The following is a 12,864-nucleotide window of genomic DNA, read 5'->3' as shown; positions in this document are numbered from 1 at the left end:
TCTGTGTTACATATTGCACGGCCATATCAGGCTCACTCTTGATATCTGGAAAAACATTGTGTCTTATGTATTGAATGACTGGGACAGGTTCAAGGTGTGGACTGATGACGGTACAGGAGATAATTATACTACACAGGAGCACCAGAAGAGTGAAATGCTTAAGCCCTTCACCTATGGTTCTGCATGTGAGTTGATGGCTGCCGCTGAATTGTTCGGTTGTCGCTTTCAAGTGTACTGAAATGGCCAAATATTTTACACCTTTCGACAACCACCAATGCCTCTTAAACATTTTAGATTCACAGGTGATGATTTGAGTAGTGGACACTTTGATATTTATGGATGTTTAAACTCTCAAAAGGCTGGATGTGAAGTTATCGATGAAACCGTTTGTATACTTACAACGCTTGACAGATGCCGAATGTCACTTCAACACAAGTCCTGCAAATACTGTCGTAATTGAAACAAACCATGAAACTCAAACCGATTATGACAGCAGCAATCCAAGCTGTGAGATTTGAAACAAAATTACTGTTCACATGGCCAATTGTACGTTGCATGCTCAAGAGTAAGCTCAGCGCACAGTTTGGTCATATTACAACCGGAGGGCCGAACTCACAATGAAGTATACAAAGAGATTCTTAAATAATTATTGGTATATTTTACCTCGGTTTAAAAAGGTTTAATTTTCTTCTTAATAAAAATTTTAAGGCAGTACTTCGCCTCTGCGAAGCGCGGGTATTTTGCTAGTACTTAATAATAACACTTTACTTGGACTTTATCACTTCTAGTTTCACATTCAAAGGAATGGCCTTGCAGTTTTTCTTGGGTTTTTCCAAATAGTGATACAGAGGATAATGCCAGAAGACATGTGAGCAACACAGGTTACATGAAGAATGAACTGCAGCATCTGAACACACAAGTACACCTCACTGCAGCCAGTGGATCTGTCCTGCCACGTTAACATTCTGCCCATTCTGCGGGCTGCAGCAAGGTGTACTTGAACGTGGTAGCATCAGTAGAGGAACTGACTGAGACTGGGATTGCCAGTCATCAACATCCAGCCCTGCCCCCAAACATCCAGCCCCACCCCATCCTGCAGGCTGCCATATAGAGTGTCTGAACTCAGCTTCAGTTCTGAGAATGACTCTGACTGGGAGACTATGTCATCAACATCCTGTCCCATCATGCTCCTGCTGCAGTGAGGTGTACTTGGAATGACTGCGAAGATAACCGTCCCAGGTCCTGCATTAAATGGGGTAATCCTGCATTTCAGATAACTGTGCTTGTTTTCGTCACCCTTGTGTTTTCTAGTTTAATACTGCAGACATGATTGTGTCCAGCAAAATGTATTAGAGGTAATTAGCCTTTTGCATTTGAAAGTGTAAAAGTAAAAGTAGACAGAAAATGTTATACCCAAATAAAGCAGATGTATTCTTTAATATTTCTACTTTGTTACTACTGTATACAATGCTGGTAACATCTTATTAAAGCAAAACGTTTATCTCACTTCCTTCGTATGACCACAAATGACGCAATGCCCACGACCTTCAGGATGCAGTAAGAAGTCCGAAAACAAACAAACAGACAAAAACATTTAATGAGAGCAAAACCAACATGTTGTAGCTCATCAGTTCATCTTTAGTTTGAGTTTCTCCTATAAAATAAAATCAGGCCCAAAATAGTCATGGCATTGCTTCTCCCCATCATATACAGTATAAATACCCCATATATTAATGGGTTTGAATTATTTCCCACAAGTGACATTGAGAACATTTGTCTTGACTTTTGAATCTTCCAAATCTTTCTTTACAAATGTGACTCTTTCACCAGGGACGTTTCAAATACGCTTGATGTTGTACAGCATGTCACTATTGGCATTTATTCTATCATAAACGTTTCTTCTTCATTCTTCGTGAAAATATGAGATTCAAAAGTTTTCTTGGTCATCACTACAAAACAGATGGGGTAAGTAACATATACAAAAGTATCATTTTGGCAGTGCATCTGGTGATAGAAAAAATACACAAATGAATTGCATGAAATAGAAGCTGACAATGCATGTGTATTAATATTAGTATTGTGGTATGGCCAAATAATGAAGAAAACAAAAAATTCCAGTCAGCAGCATCCACAGAGAAAATAAACTTGCGACGGGTTCTTCAGTCAGTTATAACAGACAAACTCAAAGGCAGACACAGTTATAGACCAGGACCCTCAGACAACTAGCTGCCCACCCTCACCTGGGCATCCCACTGTATTATATATGGTGGCTGGCAAACGTTTTAGGAAAGTAAAATCCTTTCACGTTTGGATTTTTCCTTGGATTCCAGGACTCACAAGTATCTCAGGTGTCTTTCCAGGGGAAGGAGAATAGCTTGGCAGTAGAGTAGTGGCATCAGGATGCCAAGAGGGATAGCAAAATAGGGAAGGGTCTCTAACAGTTCATAATTATTTTACTAGATATATATTTGTACGCGTGATTAAAAAGTAGAGGTGTAAAACAGCTAATCAGCAGCTCTAATCAGGGTATGCTGGGCTGAAGCACTAAGTGTTCTGCTTGGATTTAAAAGTTGAGACCAAAGGGGCATCTCTTATATAAGCGGGCAGATCATCCCAGAGTTTTGGGACCCTGTAGCTAAAACCTCACCTCCCACAGCTATTTTATTAACCCTTGGAATCTTTAGACACTGACATTTTTAAATCTTAATGCATACTCTGCTTTGAGTGCAACAAGTTCAGAAAGGTAAATAAGGCCTAAATGATTATGTGTGAGAAGGAGGATTTTGAAATCGGCTTTCAACTTAACTGGAAGCCAATGGGTTGTGACTTGACAGCTGGAGTTATGTGGTCAAACTTTCTAGTTCTAGTAAAAATTCTTGCAGTAGCACTTGTGGTCCCCGGCTGGGGCTGGAGCCCGGCCAGGACGCCCAGGAGGACGAGATGAGGGCTTGTGCCTCCTCCAGACCACGAGGGGGCGTCCGTCCTGGTTATGTTGGGGGCCTCAGGTAAAGGGCTTGGAAGCCCAGCCCTGTAGGGACCCGTGGCCACTGCCAGGCGGAGCCCCGATGCCGGTATATCCTGTGTGGAAAAGGGGCCGCCTCCCTCCAGTCATTAGTGGAAGTCAGGTGGAAGAGGACGGAGCTGGAGTGAGGACTGGAGGCGGCCAGGAGGAAAAGAGGCACAGGACTGTGTGGCCTGGACATTGGGGGAGTCGGTGCTGGAGGCACTGGGGTTTGTGAGCACGAATTTGTATATAGTTTTGTAAATAAACGGTGTGTGGTGGAGCCAACGATGTCCGTCTGTCTGTGTCCGGGTCCAAGTTCACACACTTTTAATTAGGTGACCGGAAGCAACAAGAATGGTTTGAACATCCTGTGAATGACACATTACAGTAGTCAAGTCTACTAACAATAAATTAATGAACTAATTCCTTAGTAACCATCATAAACTGCCTTAATTTTACAATATTTAAGTTGAAAACAAATTGATTTTAGATAGTGATTAAGAGAAAGGCAAGAACCAACTTGCACACAAACACTCTTCCAGCTAATCTAATCTGAACTCTTTAGGAGGAAAACCTAGAAACCTAAAGGAAAACACAAGTAGGCACAAGAAGTTCAAGACAACTACACACAGGCCTAGGCTGTGAGCTAAAGAGTTTAAATCTAAAGTTAATTTATACAGTATAGAAAGCATAAGTGCCATGGAGGATGGACGGGCATCCCAGCCAGGATGGAGATTTACTCCTTGCCCAGCCGGGAGGTCATAATGGAAAGACTGCAGGAATGGAGACACAATCCTGGCTGTAATGTCCTGTAATCCTCGTCCCGGCTCTAATCGAGGTATTATGAATGGACTGGGTGAACGTGGATACCAGGAACAGTTCATACCCCCACACAGAAGGGTGACCCCAATCAGGACACCCACAGGGCTGCATGGGAATTGGGGTGTTCTTTGGTTCTGCCAGCAAGCACTGTTGGGGGGATAACACTGGTTCTCAAAATACAGTGCAGTGACACCAAAAGCATCTGTGTATCTTTCTTGAAAAGGAGACCACCACCTCACATCAAGATGTCAGAGTCAGGTAGCAGTGATAGATAGATAGATAGATAGATAGATAGATAGATAGATAGATAGATATAGATGGTCTGTTCATTTACCTTAGATAGATAGAAAGGCACTGTATAATAGATAAATAGATCGGCCAGCATGAAGGGCACTATTTTATTTTAATTTTATGAATAAACAACAATGTAAAAGAGCTGAAAATTACACCTTCTTTCACTGTGACGCATTTCTGTAGTTAGCAAACAAGGGGCCAGTAAGTTCCAAGTAAGTTCTGATTACTCACTGGGGAGTTATCTGATACAGACAGAAATGACACGGGTCACTTAAACACGGCCGGCAGCCTCAGGAAGACAATCCCTTATTATTTTTTTTTTTTTTTTGCAATCCAGCGTCATGAAAAGTAAACTTTTCCTGGCATGTCTCATAAAATCCAATAAAAGACACGTCTCATGGAGTTATGTTTACTAAATAAGCCAACACTGATTATAGATTAAACAACCATTTTCACCATGTTTATAATATTATTTAATTATAAATAATGAGGTGTTTCATTTTTTTGTATGTGTGGAGTGAGTGTAAGTTTGTTTTTAGTGAATGAAACATCCCATATTGCCAAGTTCTGTAAATCAAGCCCATGCTTGTATGTTACAGCAGCTCTGGTGAAGTTGCCTTGTCTGTGTAAACAGTTGTTTAGAGACAATGAACTTCTTATACCTTTTGTTGTATTATGACTAGATGCAAACTACAGGCACTTTAGATATGATGATTGAAAGTTTCCCATTTCTGATTTTTATCTCTTCGAAGCATTGGAACACTTCCTACTGTGACCACTAGAGGGACAAAAGAGGTCACACTACAGCCTGCTGAAGACAAAAAATGATGGAAGTAAAAGAAAAAGTAAAAAAAAAAATACTCTTTAAATACCTATAGGTACTTTCAATTGAGTGTTAAATATGGCTTTAAATAAATGTCTTTGTAGAAAGCTCAAAACACTGAATAGATTGGCAAATGCAAAGCAACATAGAGAGAATTTATTAATAAAATATTAAACAAGTATATCATAATGCTGCCAATTGAAGACTTAATATGGTGAAAATTATGCTTAAGAAAAAAAATGTCAGCTTCTAAAGATCCAGGTCTACTTTCAGCTCAACATATATAATATTATAAAGCACCTTTCTGCAGAGAAAGAATTCCAAGACCCGTTTACCCGTCTTCTACATTTGTACATGTGGGAGCCTTGAAATAATTGTGGGGAGAGACACATTAGCTAAAAGTCAAATATCTATGTCTCTATAATTTATATGGGACTCGGCTTAGGATAAAAGGGGTTAAGAAGATGGATGGATGGATATATGTTGAATTAAGCAGGTTAGAGAATGCTGTATTCTGTTTTATATACAGAATATCCAAGGAGAGCCTTGTTTATATCTTATCTGAGCTCTGTCTCCAAAAGTTTGATACATTATTTTTGTCTCAACATGGGTTTTTCCTTCTGGGTTCAGTGGCTTTCTGTCAATTGCATGAAGACATGCAAGCAGATTATTCAGAGTTGATTCCTCCCTTGTAACTGATATTGTCAAAAAGAGGATTCTACCAACTTTTACTCTGAAACTGGACTAAGAAAATAAAAAAATGGATGTGTGTAGATAGATAGATAGATAGATAGATAGATAGATAGATAGATAGATGTGAAAGGCGCTATATAACTAATAGATAGATAGATAGATAGATAGATAGATAGATAGATAGATAGATGTGAAAGGCGCTATATAACTAATAGATAGATAGATAGATAGATGTGAAAGGCGCTATATAACTAATAGATAGATAGATAGATAGATAGATAGATAGATAGATAGATAGATGTGAAAGGCGCTATATAACTAATAGATAGATAGATAGATATATGTGAAAGGCGCTATATAACTAATAGATAGCTAGATATATAGATAGATAGATAGATATGAAAAGCACTATATAACAGACTATAAAACACGCAGACCTCCAGTCCACCCAAGATGAAGGTTTCTGCCCTAGCAGTTCCTGAGTACCAGCAGGTTGTGTGCAGCAGATACTGCGGCTGTCATTCTTCTTCTTCTGCTGATCATGTGATCAGTTTCTGCAATTTGCTTCAGGATCAGCAAATGTCGCTGTTCTTCTTTTTCTTACATCCATGTCACATTCTTCATCAGTTTCCCTTTGCAGTTTGCTATAAGAAGGTGCACACTCTAATATATTTAATAAAGGCTGCTGATAGCCACATTTTTTGTTTCACCAGTGCTTATCAAATCATACGCTTCTGACTAAGACCAATATCAAGGCCCCATTGGTTGGTGTGTATTTGCATAACAGACAGACACGACCCTTTTATTTATATACAGACAGATACCAAAAGTCACTCTAAATCAAAGACCTACTTCAAAATATCACTATTAACACCTTGTTAATTTATTGGGATCCATTTGGTTGTTGGGTGGCACTGTGGCCTCACGGTCCAATATCCTGGGTTCATATCCCATGACTGACTGTCTTCCATGGGACATGCACATGCTCTGCCCATGTCTCTGCAGATTTTCCTCCCACACCCTCAAAGACACACTAGTTTGACAAACTGGCCCTGTGTGAGTGTGATGGTGGGTGTGTGTGTGTGAGCAGGCTCTTTGATGAATTGGAGTCCTCTCCAGAGTCATCTCCTGCCTTGCACACAAAGTTGCTTGCTTAGGCTTCAGCCCTTGCAATCCTGACTTGGGTTTGATTAGCTTCAGCGGGTTTGAGGATGGTGTATTGTGGTATGTAATTATTTGCCACATAAGTGGATATATTTTTCTTTTTTTTATATATACAGTATAGTCCTACATGCCAATTAAGAACATCCGCCAAGAGTAATGTCTTCCTGACGTGCTTTCTCATATTATCTCAGATCCTTTTCGTCGTGTTGCATTACTTGATACGCTCAGTGTGCAGTTGCTCTAAATAGGCCAACTGCAATTTCCGTAGATTTTTAGCACACCCCAAGGTGAGGGATCTGTCAAACCTTTTTGTACACGAAGTGTCAGATATGAGAGATAAGATACTCATATTTACCAACCTACAACTTTAATGATTTTTTGACAATTTTGCAGTGAGCTAATAACACAAAGTAGTCAATTCCAGGCAAATGCACAAATTCCGTGGGTATTTAAAAAAAAATGCAAACATACACACACACAGCTCTCCTTCTACATCAGTTTCAGCCTCCTCTGAATGTGTGCCAGACCTTGGGGGGGGGGTACACATTATAAAACTGTCAAAATTGCACGCCTATGTAAACATTACTGGGTGCTCGCCTTTGAAGCGCTATCACGTAGAGATTAGAACATCGCATTGAGCTGACTTCATTATCACTTCAACAGCTGTGCGAGTGTCGAGTCCTTCCACTACTGTTTGCTGGTATCCTGCAGTGAAGCCGGCCCTAGTCCGTGTGGTCGTCGGCACTTTCAGGTTGCATGCTCGCCAACACGATTATGTTAGAAATTATTCCATGTTCTTTAATCACTGGTGGAGTAACCCTACACACACTCTGCTTACATGCCCAGTAAACTGCCATCCATTTCAGCATTAGGTGGGCCATAAGTTATCATGACAGCACCAGCTGCAATGCAGGGAACTGGATGGGGCATCAGTCCATCTCAGGGCACACTTATGCACACATCTGCTAGCCACTTGTATGGGACCACTGAATGCAGTCAGCTTTTCTCACTGTACTTCAATTTCCTCCCACATCCCAAATATATGCAAGTTGTGTTAAGTGGCAACTCTCCAGCTGACCCTGTGATGGGATGGTGCCACATCACCCCTCTAGTCCTTCATTCAAATGAGTAACTCCAAAAAATAAATGGGTGGGCATGTGATAGTTATTGATTAAATCCAATGTTACATTACGTGAATTCTAGTCATGGAGTGTTTCAGACTCGCTGACTGATGTTACTGCTGATCTTGTCACTGGACCATGTCAATTTACACGATTGAAAATCGCTGGGCATGTCAAGTGTCGCAACTGAATCTCGACCTTTCAGCACAGCCATGCTCGCCCATTTATGTGACATCTACTTTTGAATTCTGCTTTGTACTTGTAATATTTCTATTGCACTCTTATATTGATGATTACTTGTGTTCTGTTCTGTGTATTGTAATATGTTTACCCCCCTTTTTTGACACCAACTGCACACCCAACCTACCTGGACAGGGGTCTCTCTTTGAACTGCGTTTCCCAAGGTTTATTCCATTTTTAAGTTCTCGTATGTGAAGTATTGGGAAATTATTGTAATTGTCCAAAAATTCGACCTCGAGATTTTAATGAATCTTGACATTTTAGACCTCCCTGAGTTCAAAAATACAATTTTTGTGTCTGTCTCTGTGTTTGTGCATGTAAACACGATAATCTGAGTTCAGTTAGGTCAACCAAATTTTGCATACAAGTATTAAGTACAAAACGTAGATTTCTATCAACTTTTTAGCTATTTCCGCTAACTGGAAGTGGTACTTTTTTTATTCATTCAGCTACAGAGTCCGATTTATTCAACTTTACTTTAATAATTGTTCAATACATTATTAATTTGATTTGATTTGTTGTTGATGGTTCTTTAATGTACATAATATAAAAATATAATCGTCTTGCAGTTTACTTCTCAAATATCCTTCCCCATATCTGAGTATACGAGAAAGTCTAGGGGAGACCACTCCCGATTTTTTTTCCCCTACAAGGGTTTTATTGTTTGGGAGTTTTTCCTTGTATTCTTAGAGAGTCAAGGCTGGAGGGCTGTCAAAAGAAACGGTTTGTTAAAGTCCATTGTGGCACTCCTTGTGTGATTTTGGGTTATACAAAAATACTGTACTGTGTTGTATGTGACAGGCAAAACGTGCTCCCTAAAGGAGCTGGTGCTGTACGAAGGGTTAGATAGATAGATAGATAGATAGATAGATAGATAGATAGATAGATAGATAGGGCACTATATGATAGATAGATAGATAGATAGATAGATAGATAGATAGATAGATAGATAGATAGATAGATAGATAGATAGATAGATAGATAGATACATAGATAGATAGATAGATAGATAGATAGATAGATAGATAGATAGATAGATAGATAGATAGATAGATAGGGCACTATATGATAGATAGATAGATAGATAGATAGATAGATAGATAGATAGATAGATAGATAGATAGATAGATAGATAGATAGATACTTTATTAATCCCAAGGGGAAATTCACATAATCCAGCAGCAGTATACTGATACAAAGAAACAATATTAAATTAAATAGTAATAAAAATGAAAAAAATTAAAATAAAATTAATGTTCGCATTTACTCCCCCGGGTGGCATTGAAGAGTCGCATAGTGTGGGGGAGGAACGATCTCCTCAGTCTGTCAGTGGAGCAGGACGGTGACAAAAGTCTGTCACTGAAGCTACTCCTCTGTCTGGAGATGATCCTGTTCAGTGGATGCAGTGGATTATTCATTATTGACAGGAGTTTGCTTAGTGCCCATCGCTCTGCCACAGATGTTAAACTGTCCAACTTTAATCCTACAATAGAGCCTGCCTTCTTAACAAGTTTGTCCAGGCGTGAGGCGTCTTTCATCTTTATGCTGCCACCCCAGCGCACCACCGCGTAGAAGAGGGCACTCACCACAACCGTCTGGTAGAACATCTGCAGCATCTTACTGCAGATGTTGAAGGATGTCAGAAAGTATAGTTAACAGGTACATCGAGTTCATCTGCAATCTCTGCAATTTGTTATCTGTTTTGGTACATTAAACACGAGACATCAGACAGACGAGCTTCTCTTCTGTTTGCCAGGTCCAAAACCTCCACTTTTTGTATTCCTCATCTTTGCATTAAATGCATTGTACTTGTGGATGGACATTCATTGGTTGTCCACTCTCAAGCACACACGGAGCCCACCCTAACACACACACAAAAAAAACAAATACCTGTTGGAGTGAATCAATAGACATGTAGACAACTGGCCTTCATGGAAGTGCACTGCCGACTGCCTCCGACTCGCTAAGATTATGTAAACGGTGGCTGAAACTGAAAACCGCTGGAAAAGTTGTCTGATGTGACATTGACTTAAGGCAATATGGTTTAATGCTTAGGAAAATGGTTGCCATGTCAGTCTTGCAGTGTGACCCTGAGCAAGTCTTTTAAAGAAATAATACATGTAAACAGTTTGAAGCATCCTTATGTTTTGAGTCATTTGGGTAAAAAAAGACTGTCCATATTCACACTCCTCTGACCTCCTGGCCTGCATCAGATAGAACATTATGGCGTTCCTTTCCTGATCCCCCAGGTGGTCTGGCCTTGTGTGCCTATTGACATGCATGCCACCAACTTACTCTCTATAGTCAGACCCCAATTATGCCCCTACTGTGAGGAAGGTAACTACTCTGCCCTAGCATCACAATGGTTGAAGTGCTTATCCAACATGAATGGAAATGCAAAACCTCTTCCTGTTTTTTAGAAGATGAGAGGACCCATCTGGTCAGGGTTTACTTAAGCTCTGAGGCCTGACAGCCATTTGTCATCTGGTGCCTAACCTATTATTGCACTTTAATGTGGCGTTTCATGTAGTCTGGTGCACTTGGCATCCTTGATTTTTATGCACTATAGCTCTTGGGCCAACACTGTGGCTAGGGCACTCAAGTTCAGCTCTTTGTTCCAATCCATTTTCTTAATGAAAAGCCAGTTCTTGCTGATAACAAATTTGTTTCATGCTAAGGCTTCTTAGGGCCAAACTTGACAACTTTTCCAGGAATTTTCAGTCGTAGCCTACATTGTTGTAATCATAGTGAGTCCGAGTCATGCTCCCGTGAATCCAGTCACGTAGCCCAACATATCCAGTGACTTTCGACTCTTCTGCGACTCTCTGCAATAAAATCAAACAAGTGTGAATTTGTTCTTAGTCGTAGGGGTGGGCTCTGTGCATATGAGAACTGACAAAAAATGATCTGCAAGTATAATGCATATAATGCAGTACTGAGGTATAAGAAACATGGGTGTTTTGGAAAAGAAGCTTGTCTGTCTGATGTCTCCTGTTTTATGTACCACAACAGAATGCAAAAAAGAAAAAAAGGGGCTGACATTGAGGCTGAACTCACAGAACCAGTTTACCCTTTGTATAGCACCGGCTCCGTCCATCAGCATGTTCTGGAAGGTTGGCAAGTAGTCAATAAATGTGGCATGCCCAGCGTTTTTCCATCAAGTAAATTTAAATGGTCAGCAACTGCTGCTGGGAAATCTGAAATGCTCTACGACTAGAAGTCACATAATGTGATATCAGCTTTAGGTTTTTCTTTCTACCTCATCAGTAAATTCTTATATTGTAGTTTTTCTTTCCTAAGGCTGTTACCCAAATGAGTTGAGGCACAGGCTAGATTAGTGATTCTCAGTTCTTCACATATGTCATTAAAGTAGATACTTCCTGACAAACGCATACAGGTAGATGGGGGTCACTGCTGGCTGCTTTGTCTTTTGCATCTCTTTGTTAATTGGCAGCTGGTTAAGAAAACAAAAAGCAATTTAAAACCGACAAGGCAGCTGTTTAAAAGTAAAAGAAGCAATTATGGGTTAGGAATCTGAACAGGGGAGTTCACTAAAATGAAGCACAAAAATGTTGATTGAACAATAATTGGCTTCTAATTAACAAACTGGAAGGAAACAGAAAACCTGCTGCCACTGCTGCCCTCCAGGACCAAACGTAAGCAGCCCAACTTAGGGTCTTGTCCGGTGCATATGGTTTTATTCTCCAATTTGTCTTCATATACTTCTGTGTTGTTGGCCGCAATGGAGAAAAGAATATCTGCCTTAGAAGTTAACCATCCATACTTTAGCATGTCCATCTAATGCAGTGGGGTAAGAAGCCTATCCTGGCAGTAATGGGCACAAGGCAGGAGCCAGCAATGGATGGGGTTCCAGTGTGTAACCCCCACAATTCAGAATGTTCAGTCTTTGAGATATGGGTGGAGGCCTGACTACCCACAGAGTGAACTTGCATACCCGTCATAGAAAAAGTCCGGGAGAGGATTTGAACCCAAAGTGTTCTTCATGAACCTGTTGTTCTATTTTTGAGTGCCCATTGGAGTTTTGCATTTTCTCCCTTTAGATAGAGTGGCGATTGTAATTTGACTTGAGTAAGTGATGTATTACACTGGCACCTCATCATTGTTTGCTTTCTGTTTTGTGCCCACACTGCCATGTATTTGACTGGTCAGGGTAGAAAATGCTGTGTCACATGATTTAAGACTTTCTCTAGAAACCTTTTAAATGACATGATACCACTTGATCAACTACAATTAAAAGCCACCGTGTTAAATTCAATTTTTATTCAAAGAAAACACCTAGCCGCTTAACACTGAAAGTATGATGAATAAATTCCAAATCTGCGATGTGGATTTCCATGTTATTTATAAAATGATCAAGTTGCATGGAACGCTGACCCAGGATGAAGGATGACTGCACTGTACATCTTCCGATTATTAAAAGAAAATAAATAACCGGAATGATATTAAGTCACATATTATTGCCCTTAGCATGTAAATAAATACCTTATGTCTGTCTCGGAAACTTATGGTGCCAATTCAGTTGGTGGAAAGCCATGGCTCTAGTCACATCAGGGAGAAACGAGAAACATGCGGGGGGAAGCTATTGAGTAAGAAAGGGAAAAAAAAAAAGTGGTGAGCGGTGAAAGTGGTTGTAATAATGTGTTTAGAGGACTGGCTGAGTAACCATAATAAAGGGGGAGGGA

Source organism: Polypterus senegalus, chromosome 16 (assembly GCF_016835505.1).
Source record: "Polypterus senegalus isolate Bchr_013 chromosome 16, ASM1683550v1, whole genome shotgun sequence".
Lineage (NCBI taxonomy): Eukaryota > Metazoa > Chordata > Cladistia > Polypteriformes > Polypteridae > Polypterus > Polypterus senegalus.
Note: the sequence above shows the minus strand (reverse complement) of the source record.